This window comes from Hippocampus bargibanti, linkage group LG02, assembly GCF_051943395.1.
Source record: "Hippocampus bargibanti isolate YZ-2025 linkage group LG02, ASM5194339v1, whole genome shotgun sequence".
Taxonomy (NCBI): Eukaryota; Metazoa; Chordata; class Actinopteri; order Syngnathiformes; family Syngnathidae; genus Hippocampus; species Hippocampus bargibanti.
In genome coordinates, this window is record NC_142735.1 from 457,501 (window position 1) to 475,000 (window position 17,500).

The window sequence follows — 17,500 nt, forward strand, 5'->3', positions numbered from 1 at the left end:
ATGCAATGCATTGTTTTGGTGAGTAAATAAATTAAAAACACATAAATGAATAAATAAATAAATAAGATGATGATGATAATAGTACGTTTCATTTATAAGCGCCTTTCAAAACTCTCAAGGACACTTTACAATAAATACATAAATAAACAAATAAATACATAAATAAATTGTCAGCCATAAATAAATAATTTTTGGTAAATAAATAAATAAATAAATGAATAAACATAAAAACATAAATAAATAAAACCGTGATTGAAGAGAAGCGAACAAAACAATGGATGGAATTCGGCACCATCAGACTTGGTGTACTGTACCGTACAGTATCTGTTGATTTACACAGCAACTACCGCGCTCTATGACGGCACCGTCTATAGGTTGCGCGTACAAGATGGATTCCAATGATCCAATTCACAGTGACAAGATCAGAGCTGTCATTAAAAACAACATTCATCGGGACAATGCCTCCATGCCATGTCGCATTCCTGAAATCCACGAAGGAGAGATATTTTTTCACACCGAGGCACAAAGCCACATCGCGTCGGTCTCTCTGACTCATGCGTCGGGGGGAAGGAAAAGAGGCTGAGTAATCACAATCATCCTGCCGTCTCGACAGTTGCCGCTCAGCGGGGACTCCACAATACCGGAACCGAGAATCTGATATCACTCCTCAAAGATGAAAGAATATTTTGATGGAATTAAACTGCGAGTGTTGACTACTATGCTAATTGTAGAGTGCTGCTAATCGTTTCCATCTCTCAGTTGGTAATGGGGGGGGGGGGTAGTGGGATTTTCACTTGGCTGTGTTGACTAAAGTGTCTCTCTGGGGCTTGACTTGACTGCTTTGTGCTTAGATGCAGACTGCATGTTGTGTTGATGAAGACAAAGTGTGCCACGTTGGGGGGGAAAATGACTCGCAAAGAAGTTATCATAGGATTACAATTCAATGTTAATTTGTGGCCAGTATCTAATGCGTACTTTTCATTCATATGCAACATGGAAGTGTGCCAAAGTTGTGCTACAAGTGTGTAAAATGTCTTAAAGGAGAACCAACGCCATTTCTTGTTTCCTAACTGACATTAGAAAAACGTTTTATAGCATCTAAAATACCCAAAACACGCAGGCTGATATTTTTAGTCAAATGCAAAACACCAATAAAAATGACTTCAAGTGTCCCAAAACTGCCACAAAATGAGCTCGCAACTGGTGAGACTCCGAAAGTCCCGCCCCCTTGTTCGTCACGCCACACCAGGATACTCTTTCACAAACTGCCTTGCTCCAGAATCAAAACAATGGCTTCAGAGAGATCAGATTCGGAGAAGATGCTTTCTTGTTACTCATCCAGTTATGAATATGATTCAAATAGTTCTGAAGAGGAAAGCATACATGTTTGGATTGGATTTGCCTTTATTAGTCTCACAGTGGAGAAATTTACATTTCACAGCAGCAAAGTCATGAAAGGAATGAAAGTAGAAAAACAAAATACACGAGATGCAATCGATTAAAGAAGTTCTATCGTATCAATTCGAGCCGTCTGGACTCCAATTTAGCGCCCAGAAAATGCACAAGATGGCGCCCAAGCTCCGTTGGAAATGGGCTGATTTGTCTGCTGGGAATTAAAGTCAACTAGTATCAAATACAGTGAGACCTCAACTTACGAACTTAATTGGTTCCCAGACAGAGTGTGTAAGGCGAAAAGTGTGTATCTCAAAAATAAATTTCCCATAGGAAACCATTAAAATGGGAATAATCCGTTCCCGGGTTTCCATAAAATATACTTTTCAACTAAAAAAGCCTTAAAACTACACACAACATACCTTATTCTATGTATAATACATTTGCTATTGTATTGTAATGAAAGAAATACATATCATAAAGTCACTTTATTTACATTTGTGATGGTCATTTATGGCTTGATGGAATGGCGTTGGAGGTCGAAGGTCAAAGGGAATTGATGTTTGGAAAGAGAGGCGCATTCCATGAGGACTGTAATTAAATAAACTAGAAAAACTGCTGTAAAATAAAGTTTTATTAACCGTTTTGTTGGTCGTTGATGGCTTATGGAAGGAGAGTCACCTTCCATAAGGACTGTTGATAACTTAACCTCTGGTGCTGTTCGGCCGTGTGCTTCCGCCGAAGATCACTCCGCCAGCTGTGGTGGGTGTGTATTATGAAAATAGTGCTTATTATAAGGTTTAATTTTCATAAATTTGACGTTTATAAGACGAAAAGTTTGTAAGATAAGGTGTTTGTAAGTTGAGGTCTCACGGTTAGGGGCGTTCCCTCTGTGACGTCGTGTCAGGCATCGTCATCAACTCAAAAACAAGACTTCCTGAATACTCAGCGCGAGTCTTAAAAGGTAAAATCTAGCTACATGCGGTGGAATCTTTGTAAAATACGCTCAGTAGAAGTCATTTGAAGTGATTTTGGACACAACTTGTCCGGAGTTATCGGTTGTCCTTTAAACTTGATATCCAAGAGATCGACTAAATGCTCAAGAAGCTTTCCATAGTGGCGTAATGGGCTGAGATGAATACTCAATGTCACCTATGACAAGTGCGTATTTGCGTGTCTGAGGCAGCAGAAGCGAATCCAGGGGCGCGTCTAAGCTGCCACGAGCCTTTGCCTCTCGCTCTGAGAAGCTCTCATCTATGATCTCATCTCGAGGGGAGGGGTGGTCGAAAAAAAAAAAAATCCCTCCCCCCCCCCCTGACCAGCTCAGCTCTCCCTCGGCATACCAACTCTCACTACAGGAAGACGCAGAGCTGGAGAAGTGAAAAGAGGGAAGTGGCGCTGAGGTCACCGAACGCTATGGACAGCCTCACGTGATGTCATTTATTACAAATTTGTTGACAGCGATGGAAATGAGTAGAGATGACTTCAAAAAGAACAAAGGTTATCTGTCGATGAGAAGGTTTCTTCAGCCGTCATCTTTGAAGGTGCCAGACGTTTCGCTCCTCATCCGAGAAGCGAACGAAAATGTTGCGAAATTTTTGCATTATCCCTGCGATGTTGTGGGCCTCAATCTGCAGTACGTATGCACCTAAAAGCTAGCAACCACTCATTTGATGACACTTAGGTTAAATTTTTAGCGAAAGAAAATACAGTGAGACCTTGGCTTACGAATTTAATTGGTTCCCAGACAGAGTGTGTAAGGCGAAAAGTGTGTATCCCAAAAATTAATTTCCCATAGGAAACCATTAAAATGAGAATAATCCGTTCCCAGGTGCCCATAAAATATTATTTTCTACTTTCTAATTTTCTTAAAACTACACAAAAATACCTTATTTTATGTATAATAAATATGCTATTGTATTATAATTAAAGAAATAAACTGTACTATATAATAAAGTCATTTCATTTACTTTTGTGATGGTTGTTGATGGCTTGGTGGAATGGAGTGGCCGCTTTCCTCAGCATGAAACACTTGATGAGGAACGTAGCCTTCGTCTTTCATCATCTTGAGGAATGACCCCTTGTAGGTGCTTTCTATGCGATAATTCTATCCAGTTCCTCATCAATTGTGTTCTGTTTAGCAGGGTTGATAGCTTTTTGCATTAAGTGTACAGATGGCTTGTGCGGGTTGTTTGTGGAGCCTGATTGATGGGAATTTTACCCTTGCAGTCTACACTCTGCCTTTGAACTATCAAAGTTGAAACGAGACCAAATTTCACTTTTTTCTGTCCATTTTCTCACTCTGTCGTCTGCCTGTCTCTTTAATGTTGAAACCACCTCCCCTCACTGCTGTTTTCTTGACCAATCATGCGGCTTTAACCAAAGTTCGTAAGCCAAGGAGTTCATAAACCGAGGTATCAGTGTAGATGATTTGAAAGGGGAGCAAAAGAAGCTATTTTTATCAAACAGCAAAACCCTTCACTGAATCGCCATGGTGGTATGAGGTTCAATTTGGATCATGCTGACAAAAGACTTCTTAAATCGTTACCACATAGGCGTAGTCATGCTGAAGAGGTGATACCATGGCGAATGGGGCAATCAGTGCCAGTCATAGAACATAATCAGTCAGGACAATAGAAGTAATCAGTGTAGCCGCAGGGAGTAGTCCTTTGCTCACCCCAACCTTAGAGCAGGGACCTATCAAAGCAGAGGTCTGGCACGCCACATATGGACATTAGGAATATATATATATAGGGACAGAGCTACTAGCAAAATGTAAGTTCGCTGACGAAGCTTTTCGGATGAGGAGCGAAACATCCGACACCTTCAAATTTGTACAGATGACGGCTGAAGAAACCTTTTCATCGATGGACCACTCCTGTACGACTGAGAGCTTACACAGACGTAAGGTCAACTCTTCATGGGCTTTACATGTTCCTGGTCTTGAAGATCCTGCATACTTACAACGGCAGGATGTGGACGTAATGGTCATGGTCGATAAATATTGAAGGCCTTATGGTTAAGAAGTCAGCCATTGAGTCCAACATTTTGCTCTTAGGTCATGAATCATGATGATTGGTGATCCCCGGAATCTTTACCTCAGACCACCCATCGTGCAGACATGTTCAACTTTCTCTGGAAAAATACTATTTGGTTCCCCAACGACAGGGAAATATCACTGCTAACGGTCTTTTAATGGGCTAGCAGCATTCAAGCTATGCATGATTAAGTGAGAGTCGCTGGATAATGCACGGAGGGTTCATCTCGTTGAGCGATGGGCAAACGTCTGTGCGCAAAAGCCAGATTTTAATTTTGAAAACAGAGAGATGCTTCAGGCTATTTTTAGAGTTTTTTCAAGTGATTAATTTGTGTTGTTTTTGTGTTTTTGTTTGTCACTTTGAGTTGTTGTGCGTCGTGTGGAACGGATTTTTGGCCACGACATTCATCAAGGAGAAGACTGTGCTGAACGGTTGCGCTTTTTCGGCAGTACGAATATGCCAGCACTGTTTTTGATTTGAGAGGAATGCCACTGTCATCATTGGGATTAGATTAGATTTTTTTTATTCTTCAATATCTTCAAATTGGAATCATTTTTGTACTTAACTTCATGATAATGAAATGAGCGGTTGAAAAAAATGATTTCCGACATACATTTTTGCAATCGATTAAAGAATTATATGTGCCATTTTGAGGCAACATTGAAGGAAAATCTCTCACCCAAAAAAAATAGGCACAAAATGGCGACCTCCAGTGGCCACCTCCGCTTCCACAGACTGATAAATTCCTTATATGGAGCTTGGATGCCCTCTTCTGGCGACTTTTGGGTGCAACACGAGGTCCCCAGACCAAACATGTACAGCAAAATACATTGACGTGATGGAAGGACTGCTACAATGTGTCTTTTTTCGGTCAGGGGGCGGTCCTTTAGTGACGTCACGTACGGATTCGTCACCAACTCAAAAACAAGACTTCCTGAATATTCAGAGCGAGTCTTAAAACGTAAAATAGAGCTATATGCGGTGGAATCTTATTAAAATACGCTCAGCAGAAGTAATTTGAACCCATTTTACAAATTATGGACACAACCTGCCCGGAGACGTTGGTTGTCCTTTAAATTTGCATATACTCTCAATAAATAGCATGGTAGAGAGCTGCAGAATTCAGACATCTGTCATGAATGGCTACGTCTCCTGCCGGCAGTAAAAGAAATTCTTTCTGGGTTCAAGTCTTGTCCACAGTGTCCGATCGAACATCTCTGACACCCTGTGTTTGCTGCAATTGGTTGGCAACAAGTTCACAGTGTACCCCCGCCTACTGCCCGAAGATAGCTGGGATAGGCCCGCAACCTCTGTGAGGATATGAGGTTCGGATAATGGATGGCCGGGAATAAAAGAGTGAAATTACTCCAGTCTTTCCCAACACCTCTTTGAGGGTAGAACTGGAAAAAAATCATGGTTATAAAATATTTAGCAACGTGGGGTTGGGTGAAGTGTTTTTTTCCCTCTCTCTACGGTATGCAGAGCAGTCAACCGCAGAGGAAAGAGATTGAAAAAGAATGTCTGCGGCCCACTCGTTTGGGAAGCAGAGCCTACTGCCCTCTGTGACATCCATCCGCCTCTTTTGTAATCGGCTGCGGCCGCCACCTCAACTGACCAGCACAGCACGCGTACACTTGATCCTCTTAAAACCACCGATCGGCTGTGGGCTTTTGCAAACAAACACTGGGCGGATGTGGGAGGAGTTTAGCATTTTATAGAACCGAGGGGGGTCAGGGGTCTACTGTAAAAAGGCAGAGAAAACAGATGAGTCAAATACACAGTCATTCTTCCTTCCTGGCTGTTTTTCTGTGCCTTTGTGTGTGTGTGCCGATGTTTTGGTGTGTGAGTACAGTGAGACCTCAACTTACAAACTGAATTGGTTCCCAGACAGAGTGCGTAAGGCGAAAAGTGTGTATCTAAAAAAAAATCCCATGGGAATCCATTAAAATGGGAATAATCTGTTCCCGGGTTTCCATAAAATATACTTTTCAACTAAATAAGCCTTAAAATTACACACAACATACCTTATTCTATGTATAATAAATGTGCTATTGTATTGTAATGAAAGAAATACATACCATAAAGTCACTTTATTTACATTTGTGATGGTCATTTATGGCTTGATGGAATGGCGTTGGAGGTCGAAGGTCAAAGGGAATTGCTGTTTGGAAAGAGAGGCGCATTACATGACAAATGTAATTAAAGAAATAAACTGTGCTGTCAAATAATGTTTTATTTGGAATGGATGGCTTATGGAAGGAGAGTCACCTTCCATAAGGACTGTTAGTAACTTAACCTCTGGTGCTGTTCTGTCGGGTGCTTCCGCCAAAGATCACTCCGCCAGCCGTGGTGGTTGTGTATTATGAAAATAGTGCTTATTATAAGGTTTAATTTTCATAAATTTGACGTTTGTAAGACAAAAAGTTTGTAAGTTGAGGTGGTTGTAAGTTGAGGTCTCACTGTATTGTGTAATTTGTGCGATGGTGCTCTCTTACTGAACTTGGTCGTGCCCAGAAAGTACAGACGCTCCCCACCTTACAAATGAGATACGTTCCGAGTGGTCGTTCGTAAGGTGAATTTGTTCATAAGTTGCTTCAGTGCTAGATTTTGAATGGAATGTATGTTTAAAGGACAACCGACACCTCCGGATAAATTGCGTCCATGATTTGTAAAATCACTTCAAATGACTTCTACTGAAAAGATTCCACCGCATAAAGCTATATTTTACGTTTTAAGACTGGCGCTGAATATTCAGGAAGTCTTATTTTCGAGTTGATGCCAATAACGGAGTGACGTCACGGAGGGAACGCCCCTGACCGAGAAGGCGACACACAATGCATTTTGAATACTTTGTTTCATCTGAAAACACCGTGTTGCTCGCAAAATTAGAAGGAAAACTACATAAATAATGCGATGGTGAATCGTTGTGTGGCAGCCAATTGCGGTAACACGCATAAAGAAGGTGTACGTTTAATTTCTTCACAGGAAGAGTTCATTAGCTAGGATACAAATGTATCAGTTTATGGAAGAGACAATATTTTATTGCTTACAGCTGTTGGGGCTCAAAACGTTCCAGGGGTGTGGTATTCTAATCAATAAAACTATGTTTTACTAATGTATCACTTAATTTTGCATATACAGTGATAGCTCGGTTTTCGACCATAATCTGTTTCAGAAACCTGTTTGAAAACCGATTTGTTAAAAAAACCGAAACAGCACTTTCCATTAAAATCAATGTAAAAAATCTTAATCCGTTCAAAGTCTAGAAAACAACTTTTTAACTATTCCATCGCGTAAACCGGATAAAAACGTGATAATAGAGCAGGTCATGTGTAAAATTCTGTAAAAACAAACTTTTATTTTCACCAATTTTCTTTCTGGCATGTTGGCACCTATCCCAGCTGTCTTTGGGCAAACACAGGGCACACTAACTTTTCAAAGCATCCTCTGCTTGCTTTAAAATCATACTATTCAGGAGATCTGAACCAAATGTGTCTGCATTTTCGCAAAAATAAAACGACAACACTATTAATGCGTCGGTCACAATGAGGAAGACGTGACATATGAGGAAGTGACGTATAAGGAAGCGGAGGGTAGTCGAGTGATCCATTCAGATGCACTCAGTTTGGTTGAGAACCAAATTTCGGTTGTATACCGGTGCATAAAAAATATGACATTTTTGGGTGAAAACCGAATGGGATGAGAACCGAGACGTTCGAAAACCGAGGTTTGACTGTACTCTCTATAAATAGCTTGGCAGAGGCCTGCAGAACTTAACAACAAATCGAACTTACAACATCTCTATCCGAACATTTTTCGACATGCAGTACCCGCAAAAAAAAAAAAATGCTCGTATGTACCGTAACGTCGTAACTCGATGCTTCTTAAATTAGCGAGCGTCTGTAACGCGATGCCACCGTCATGATGCCTCCTGTGGGTCTAAATAGAGCTCAGTGCGAATGTAATAGTGTGATACATAACAAGAGTGTGTCCAGCGGGGTGACATCAGCCGTGGGGAATCTGCTGGCATCCCTTGCGCAGTCAGGACCCCTCGCTGACATCACAGGCCCAAGCGAGCTGAATGGCTTTCACCGTCAACACAAAAACACTGACACGGTTATTCGCGTTTGATGAGTTACGGTGGACTCAGCAGAGATGAAGATGACTCGAAATGACTCTGATAGCTGATCATGATAGAAAATGGATTTGTTGGACATGACATAAGAAGTGTATCATAATAAACCAGTCTAGTGCTTTATATAATAATAATCATCATCATAATAATAATAATAATAATAATACATTTCATTTATAAGCGCCTTTCAAAACTCTCAAGGGCACTTTACAGTCAGTCACGTGATAAGTTAAGGTGTATCATAATAAATTTACAAATTTCTCCACTGTGAGACTAATAAAGGCATATCCAATCCAATCCAATCCAATAAACATGACTAGTGCTTTATATAATAATAATAATAATAATAATAATAATAATAATAATAATAATAATAATACTTTTAATTTCTAAGCACCTTTCAAAACGCTCAAGTGGCACTTTACAGTCACGTGATAAGTTAAGGTGTATCATAATAAACCAGGCTAGTGCTTTATATAATAATAATAATAATAATAATTATTATTATTATTATTATTATTATTATTATTATTATTATTATTGTTATTATTATTATTATTATTATTATAATAAATTTAATTTCTAAGCGCATTTCAAAACTCTCAAGGGCACTTTACAGTCACGGGATAAGTTTTTTTCTGTGGGTGAGCAGCGGCAGCCACACGCGCCAGCGTTCACTCAACCCGGAAGTAACTCAAACAGATAGAAAGCTAGCTGGCTAGCTAGCTAATAGATAGACAACAGCTAGCCAGATAACTAGCTCTATAGCTAATATAGAGCTAGCTAGATAGTTAGCTAGACAGCCAGATAGCTATAAAGATAATAGATAGCCAGCTAGATAGCCAGCATATAGATAGCAAATAGAAAGCAAGTTAGATAGCAAGTTAGATAGCTAGCAGCTAGATAGAAAGAAAAAAATACTTTCAAGAAAGAGGAAAGGAGAGAAAGAAGTAGAAAAACAAAATACGGGAGCTGCTGGAAAGGCAGTCACTCTCGTGGCGCCATCTTGAAGATAGTTAGCTGGATAGCTAGCCAGCTAGCTAGGTAGCTAATAGCTAGCTACTGAGCTATCTAGCTAACAGATAGCAAGCTACCCAGCTAGATAGCTAATAGATAGCTATCTAGGTAGCTACCCAGCCAGCCAGATAGAAAGCTATCCAGCTAGCTAACAGATAGCTAATAGTTAGCCAGCTGCAGATAACTGTGTTTTAGGACTACATAAACATTCAATGCAGCGTGAGAAAACTATTTTCTTTCATCACAAAAGAAGTTAATTCCTAAATTATATTGATCTGGAGTTATATGAGTTTGAAATGAGGGTGTGTTCAAAATACAATGCAATACATCCATATTGGTTTATATAGCGCTTTAACAACAGCTAAAGCTGGAACTAAGCGCAAATATGGACAAAAGGGAAATGCTGCCCCCTTGTGGAAGGAAAAAAAACATTGCCAGAGGTCTGACCAGCGCTTTATCGGCACCCTAGCAAGACAAAAACAAAACCCGGACAAATTTGGGAATGGCTTCTCTACGTCATATTTTCAATTCCCCAGCACATTCGTGAATGAATGAGTTAAAATCCATCCATTCATTCATTCATTTTCTTATCCACTTCGATGGGCGGGGTATACCCCGAGTGAGTGCAGGTGTGCCTTACTGAGCTATGTTTTTCCATATAACACTTGGAGGATGTTGGTCAGTCTCTAAATATCCTCAAAAAGAAAATTAGGCACGTGCTTTCATGACTTCATTCATGTATCCGTGGAGGGCCAAGTATACAGGAAGAGGAAGTAAAAGGAGACAGGAAGAGGAAATGGAGTAGCGGGGGATGTTTGGGATATATGTAGCACAGTAATAAAGACCAAAGCAGGTAGTGGACAGGAAGTGACAGGAATACCTCTTCCTTCATTCTTCTGCAGCTTCACTGCTCACTCTCATCCTTTTTTTTTTGTCATGCCAACACGGCGGCCATGTTGTCATCACCTCATTTATCAGTAGCTTCACTTCCACATCAGCAGCTGCGAGTGGAAAAAAAAAAAAAAAAAAACACACACACACCATTAAAGGACAACCGACACCATTTCATCAGAAATCGCATCTAAAATAGCCAAAACACGCAGGTTGATATTTTTAGTCAAATGCAAAACAGCAATAAAAATGAAATAAAGGACAACTGACGCCTCCGCACGAGTTGTGTGCATAATTTGTAAAATCACTTCGTAAAATCGGCTTTCTCGGTCAGGGGCGTTCCCTCCGTGACGTCACTTAGGGCATCGTCATCAACTCGAAAACAAGACTTCCTGAATATTCAGCGCCAGTCTTAAAACGTAAAATATAGCTAAGTCAAAATTGAAGGGCATCGCATCATGATCCTTGCAGATGAAATGCATGAATAAACTGATTGCATTTCCAACTGTCTGCGTACGCACTTCCATGGAAAGCACCCATTGTTGCTTCTCAGCCGGGACAGGAGATATTTACATTTCAGTGATAAATGAAATGTATTATTATATTATTATTATTATTGTTGTTACTATTGTTATTATTATTATTATTATTATTATTATTATCATTATTAGTATTATTATTATTATTATTATTATTATTATTATTATTATTATTACTACTACTACTACTACTACTACTATTATTATTATTATGGTTATTATGGTTATGGTTATGTTTAGCGTTAGCGTGAGCGTTATCATTATTATTATTACTATTATTATGGTTGAGCCAAAACAACGATGCAACGAAATATGCCCACTATCTCTTACAATGCCAAACGGATGCAGATATGGAGATATTTACATTTCAGTGATAAATGAAATGTATTATTATTATTATTATTATTATTATTATTATTATTGTTGTTACTATTGTTATTATTATTATTATTATTATTATTACTACTACTACTACTACTACTACTACTACTACTACTATTATTATTATTATTATTATTATTATTATTATTATTATGGTTATTATGGTTATGGTTATGTTTAGCGTTAGCATGAGCGTTATCATTATTATTATTATTATTATTATTATTATTATTGTTGTTGTTACTATTGTTATTATTATTATTATTATTATTACTACTACTACTACTACTACTACTACTACTACTACTACTACTACTACTACTACTATTATTATTATTATTATTATTATTATTATTATGGTTATTATGGTTATGGTTATGTTTAGCGTTAGCATGAGCGTTATCATTATTATTATTATTATTATTATTATTATTGTTGTTGTTACTATTGTTATTATTATTATTATTATTATTACTACTACTACTACTACTACTACTACTATTATTATTATTATTATTATTATTATTATTATTATTATTATGGTTATTATGGTTATGGTTATGTTTAGCGTTAGCATGAGCGTTATCATTATTATTATTATTATTATTATTATTATTATTATTATTATTAAGGTTGAGCCAAAACAACGATGCAACGAAATATGCCCACTATCTCTTTTACAATGCCAAACGGATGCAGATATGCAGATATTCACATTACAGTGATAAATGAAATGTATTATTATTATTATTATTATTATACATTTCTCCTCTTCGTAAATAATAAAATGTCATATAATTTTTTCTTTTCAAAGGTTAAAGTGTCATCAACAGTCTTTCCTGCCATACAAGTGTTTTGTTAAGATGAATATTTGGGCTTGGGGAGCATTCAATTTCATGCTTGAAAACTTCTAATGTCTCTTGTAAATATAATCAGTCAACGCTACATACCCGCCGTGTTTAAGAAACAGAGTACAGGGATCGTTCTTCTGTCAACATTCCTCCTCCTGGTGCCCATCATCCCGGGAATAGCAGTTATGTGAGCATGACGACATGGCACTATTTTTGTGTCTTTGCTACTTGACATTGAGGGGATGGGATTTTATAACTTGTCTACTGTTAAGTGACTAGCACCCTGTCGCACATGCATGCATATATGCAGGCGCCGGGAACCTTTTTGACTAAGAGAGCCGTAAAAGTAAAATATTTAGAAATGGTTTTTTTTTTCTGTGAGAGCCACACGCGGACGCGCGCGCACACCAACACACATTTTTTAATGAAACGGTTTTGTACATTTACATTTGCACAATATACAGTTGACATTTTTATTTTGTTATGCTTAGAATATCTTGTTTTCTATCATTTTACCCCCCCCACCATCCTGAAATGAGGCCAACGCAATCAACCCTGACAGATTGAGAGCATTTTACCCCTTTCAAATTGCTGCTGTGGACTGCAAATTTCACCATTGTGGGACGAATAAAGGTTTTCTGATTCTGATACTAACTTTGTGATAATACTCACCATTAATATGAATGGTTTTCCGTTCCTCGTGATTGGTAAAATACAGCGGAATGAAAGTCAACTTGCAGGGTCCATATGCAAGGTTACTATTGCTAGTTAGCCTGCACACTACTCATTAGTCCCTTGCAGAATCGACTGATGCTAACGTTAGCATTGGGGCTTGTCAAAGTGCCACTGACGTTCGACTGTTTCATCGATGATATTTTTTTTTTCATTATAAATTAGAATCACACCCTAATGAGGAATAAGCGGTACGGAAAATGAGATGAGATTAAATTAGAATCACGGCAGAACCATTCGGCCCATTCAATCTTGGCATCTTGTTTTTAAAATCGTCGGGTTTATTCAAAAGGGGGCGTTTACCTGTTTCGACACGAACGGCAACCTTGGGTCAGTATCATCAAATCAAAATTGATCTTTTAACATCAACGGCCACCTTAGGTCAGTAGCATCCAATCATCATTGCTCCTTCGCCCATGTGCAGCCCAAACAGGAAATGAACAGCAAAAAAGGAAGAATACGTATTTGCGAGCTAGATGCAATCATCGCGTGTATGTGCAATTTTCAAAATTCATATTAATTTCCATTCGTGGTACCTGTGACAAATACTAACGCTTTTTTGCTTCAAGAGGAAGAAAAAAAAGTCCATTAATGAAGGATATTTTTTTTATTTTGAAGACAAACACAACATGGAAATTTATTTTGGAGTTTGACGCATATCACTGTCATATCGTGTTAATTTGCGGGAGCACCATTTTATGTTTAATTAGACACACGGCTTTATGAGTAAGGAAATTAAACCGCATATATACATCCAATTTTTCGAAGGAAGTGCTGCGGGTTTTGACATAAAGGAAACTTCGGTTAACCCTCACTAACGTGCGCGTGTGTGCGCGCACACACAAACTGTAACAACTTCCGCGTAGGAGGCTACTTCAAGGGCTGACTCACTTTCAGCTTCCCCCTTTGAGGCGTCTTACGGCGGGTGTCCTCAAACTTCATTCAAGCCGCGTGCGGCACAAATACATGACAGCACCGTTGCATCCTGTGACTGTTTACTGTATGCGGTTTCTGTGAACCCCCAGCGACGACCGACGTCCCAGATGTTCTGGTTAGTGCTGTGTCTTTGAACGCCACATCTGTTAGGTTGGTTTTATGAGTAATACTGCGAAGTGTGGCAATGTCATCTGCTTCGTCCACCATATTGCACATCTGTTGAATGCATTCCAAAACCTGTCAAGTGTCTCATTGATCTGTCATGATGATCATGATGACAACTCTGCATTTCACTTTTCGACTGCTCATTGAAAATTGAGAGCATTCGTGGATGACCTCACATGGGTTCTCTTTACCGCTATGTCCATCATGCGGTAATAATGTCATGAGGACAACTGGATAAATATAAAATTGACATAATGTCATGTTTTCATAGTCAGAATGTATCACAGTGATACCTTGGCTTACAAACTTATTTGGTTCCGACACAGAGTGTGGAAGGTGAAAAGTGTGTATCCAAAAATTAATTTCCCATAGGAAACCATTAAAATGAGAATAATCTGTTCCCAGGTCCCCATAAAACATATTTTTCTACTAAATAAGCCTTAAAACTACACAAAATATACCTTATTTTATGTATAATAAATGTGGTATTGTATTGTAATTAAAGAAATAAACTGCACTGGATAATAAAGTTGTTTTATTTACCTTTGTTATGGTCTCTTATCAGAAAAACCTTCCTCGTGACGTCACGCCAAGACGTCTTGCCTTGCTGGAGAATCAAAACAATGGCTTCAGATTGGGAGAAGATGCTTTGTTGTTACTCATCCAGTTATGAATATGATTCAAATAGTTCTGAAGAGGAAAGCATAAATGTTTGCAATCGATTAAATAAGTACTTCTGTGTCATTTTGAGGCATCTGGACTCCAATGTAGCGTCCCAGAAAATGCACAAGATGGCGCCCAAACTCCATTGGAAATGGGCTGATTTGTCCGCTGGGAATTTGTGTCAATTTACACCTTCATTATGCGTGTTACCGCATTACCGCAATAATGTTATCGCATTGTTTATGTAGTAGTCCTTCTAATTTCGCAATCAACACAGTGTTTTCTGACGAAAAAAAAAATACCCAAAATGCATTGTGTGTCACTTTCTCGGTCAGGGGCGTTCCCTCCGTGACGTCACTTCGGGCAACGTCATCAACTCGAAAACACAACTTCCTGAATATTCAGCGCCAGTCTTAAAACGTAAAATATGTAGTGGAATCTTTATAAAATGCACTCAGTAGACGTCATTTGAAGTGATTTTACAAATTATGGACGCAACTTGTCCGGCGGCGTCGGTTGTCCTTTAAGTATCACTTTCTAACTTTGGTAAAGTCGCTGTTGAGCTTGTGCTGTATTTTCCATCACACAGCAGACCAGACTGTCTTGCGTCTCCCGTTTCCACGTAAATCCGCTTCAATTCCAAACCGCGACCATTCCTCAAGCATCCATCCAGTCCAACAGCACCGTCCTTTCCGCTGGGTTGTAAAAATGCTGCCCATTACAGGCGTTAAAAAAGCACAATCGCCCCAGTGATGATAGTCCTCCCAATCAAAAACTGTGCTGATATAGCGAAAAGGCGCAACCACTCAGCACAGTCTTCTTCTTGATGAAAAATAATGTGTTTTTCTATTTTTTACAACCATGAGTAAATAAAGATGCAGCACATTTGAGTTAAGAATTTGGATTTATTGAATTAAGTCACATGAAAAAAAAAAACACACTTCAGAACTTCAGTTTTTGAAAGCGTCGAACACTAGAATTCACATTTTTTTTTTTGCTTGCTAGTTACTGTAAGTGTTTCTCATTTAAATGATGGTAAGATGAGAACAAAAATGAGAGATTTACATCAAAATTCTTTCAACAGTGCTTTGGCTCCAGGCTTCAAATGTTATCTTGGAATCCATTTTGAAAGTCTCAAAGTGTTTTTTGGGGTATTTAACATTTTGACATGGACAACTTTGAATGAGGACATTTATCAGCAATAAACTGTCCCATGTGTCAAATTAATTGTCTCTGGAATTGTTTGTTTTCAGTGAAAATGACAGTTTAAAGGACAACCGACACCATTTTTTGTTTCCTAAAAGACGTTTTATAGCACCGAAAAATCCCAAAACACGCAGGCTGATATTTTTAGTCAAATGAAAAACACCAATAAAAATGACTTAAAGTGTCCAAAAACTACTTCAAAACTACTTCAAGAGTTTCAGAAGGTCCCGCCCCCTTGTTCGTGATGTCACGCCAAGACGTCTCGCCTTGCTCGAGAATCAAAACAATGGCGTCAGAGAGTTCAGATTGGGAAAAAGATCTTTTCTTGTTACTCATCCAGTTATGAATATAATTCAAATAGTTCCGAAGAGGAAAGCATAAATGTTTGCAATCGATTAAAGAAATCCTTCCATCTCATTTTGAGGGGTTTGGACTGCAATGTAGCGTCCCAGAAAATACACAAAATGGTGCCCAAGCTCCGTTAGAAATGGGCTGATTTGTCTGCTGGGAATTTGTTTCAACTAGTATCAAATAGTAGTCTTGGTGCAACACACAACGACTCACCATCGCGTTATTTATGTGTTTTCCTTCTAATATCGCCATCAACACGGATCAACATGAAGTTGTCAGACGAAAAAAAGTACCCAAAATGCATTGTGTTTCGCTTTCTCGGTCAGGGGCGTTCCTGACGTGACGTCAGGAATCGTCACCAACTTGAAAACAAGACTTCCTGAATATTCAGCGTGAGTCTTAAAACGTAAAATATCGCTATATGCGGTGGAATCTTTGTAAAATACGCTCAGTAGAAGTCATTTGAAGTGATTTTTTAAATTATGGACACAACTTGTCGGGAGGCGTCGGTTGTCCTTTAAAATATATAGAACACTAATCAGTAAAAAAAAAATCACAGTGCTACTGATCATATTCTGAATGGCAAAATTCAATCAAAATGTGTCATTTTTGTAACATTGTTTTTCTGTGTGTGTCCAGGAGCGGATAGCATTGTACTTTTTTTTCATCATAAATAATAACCAAGAAGGAATATAAAATAAAAAAAAACAACTGTAACAACCATTTTGATCTGTTGGAAGAGGTTAAAACCTACATAAATACAGTTAGCTTAAATAAATAAATTAAAAAGTATAAATACATTGTTAACTGTACAGAAAAAAAATGATCATGCGCTTGTGCGGGAAAATACAAAACGCTGCCTGTTTTTTTGTTTTTTTTTAATTCCAGATTGAACTACAGTGATACCTTGGCTTACGAACTTCATTGGTTCCCAGAAAGTGTATGTAAGGCGAAAAGTGTGTATTCCAAACCTTAATTTCCCATAGGAAACCATTCAAATAAGAATAATCCGTTCTCATGTCCCCATAAAACATAATTTTCAACTAAATAAGCCTGAAAACTACACAAAATATCCCTTACTTTATGTATAAAAATGTGCTATGGTATTTGAACTAAAGAAATAAACTGTACTTTATAATAAAGTCATTTTATTTACATTTGTGATGGTCATTGACGGCTTGATGGAATGGATAGCTTTTTGCA

At 38.4% G+C, this 17,500-nt stretch overlaps 2 protein-coding genes across 4 annotated transcripts in view; both read right to left on the bottom strand.

Annotated features, from left to right (window-relative positions):
- The window catches only part of rmnd5b (required for meiotic nuclear division 5 homolog B), an 83,920-nt gene extending 70,704 nt beyond the window's left edge, over positions 1–13,216 (bottom strand). For both annotated transcript variants that reach the window (XM_089019505.1, XM_089019497.1), the window contains exons 1-2: positions 12,917–13,216; positions 10,463–10,583 (exon numbers count right to left, since the gene is read on the bottom strand). The gene's annotated coding sequence lies outside the window, so the exon portion shown is untranslated. The remainder of the gene's footprint in view (positions 1–10,462; positions 10,584–12,916) is intronic.
- Positions 13,217–15,625: 2,409 nt separating this feature from the next.
- The window catches only part of hbegfa (heparin-binding EGF-like growth factor a), a 12,583-nt gene continuing 10,708 nt past the window's right edge, over positions 15,626–17,500 (bottom strand). For both annotated transcript variants that reach the window (XM_089019448.1, XM_089019440.1), the window contains one exon: positions 15,626–17,500. This exon is cut by the window's right edge and continues 1,456 nt beyond it. The gene's annotated coding sequence lies outside the window, so the exon portion shown is untranslated.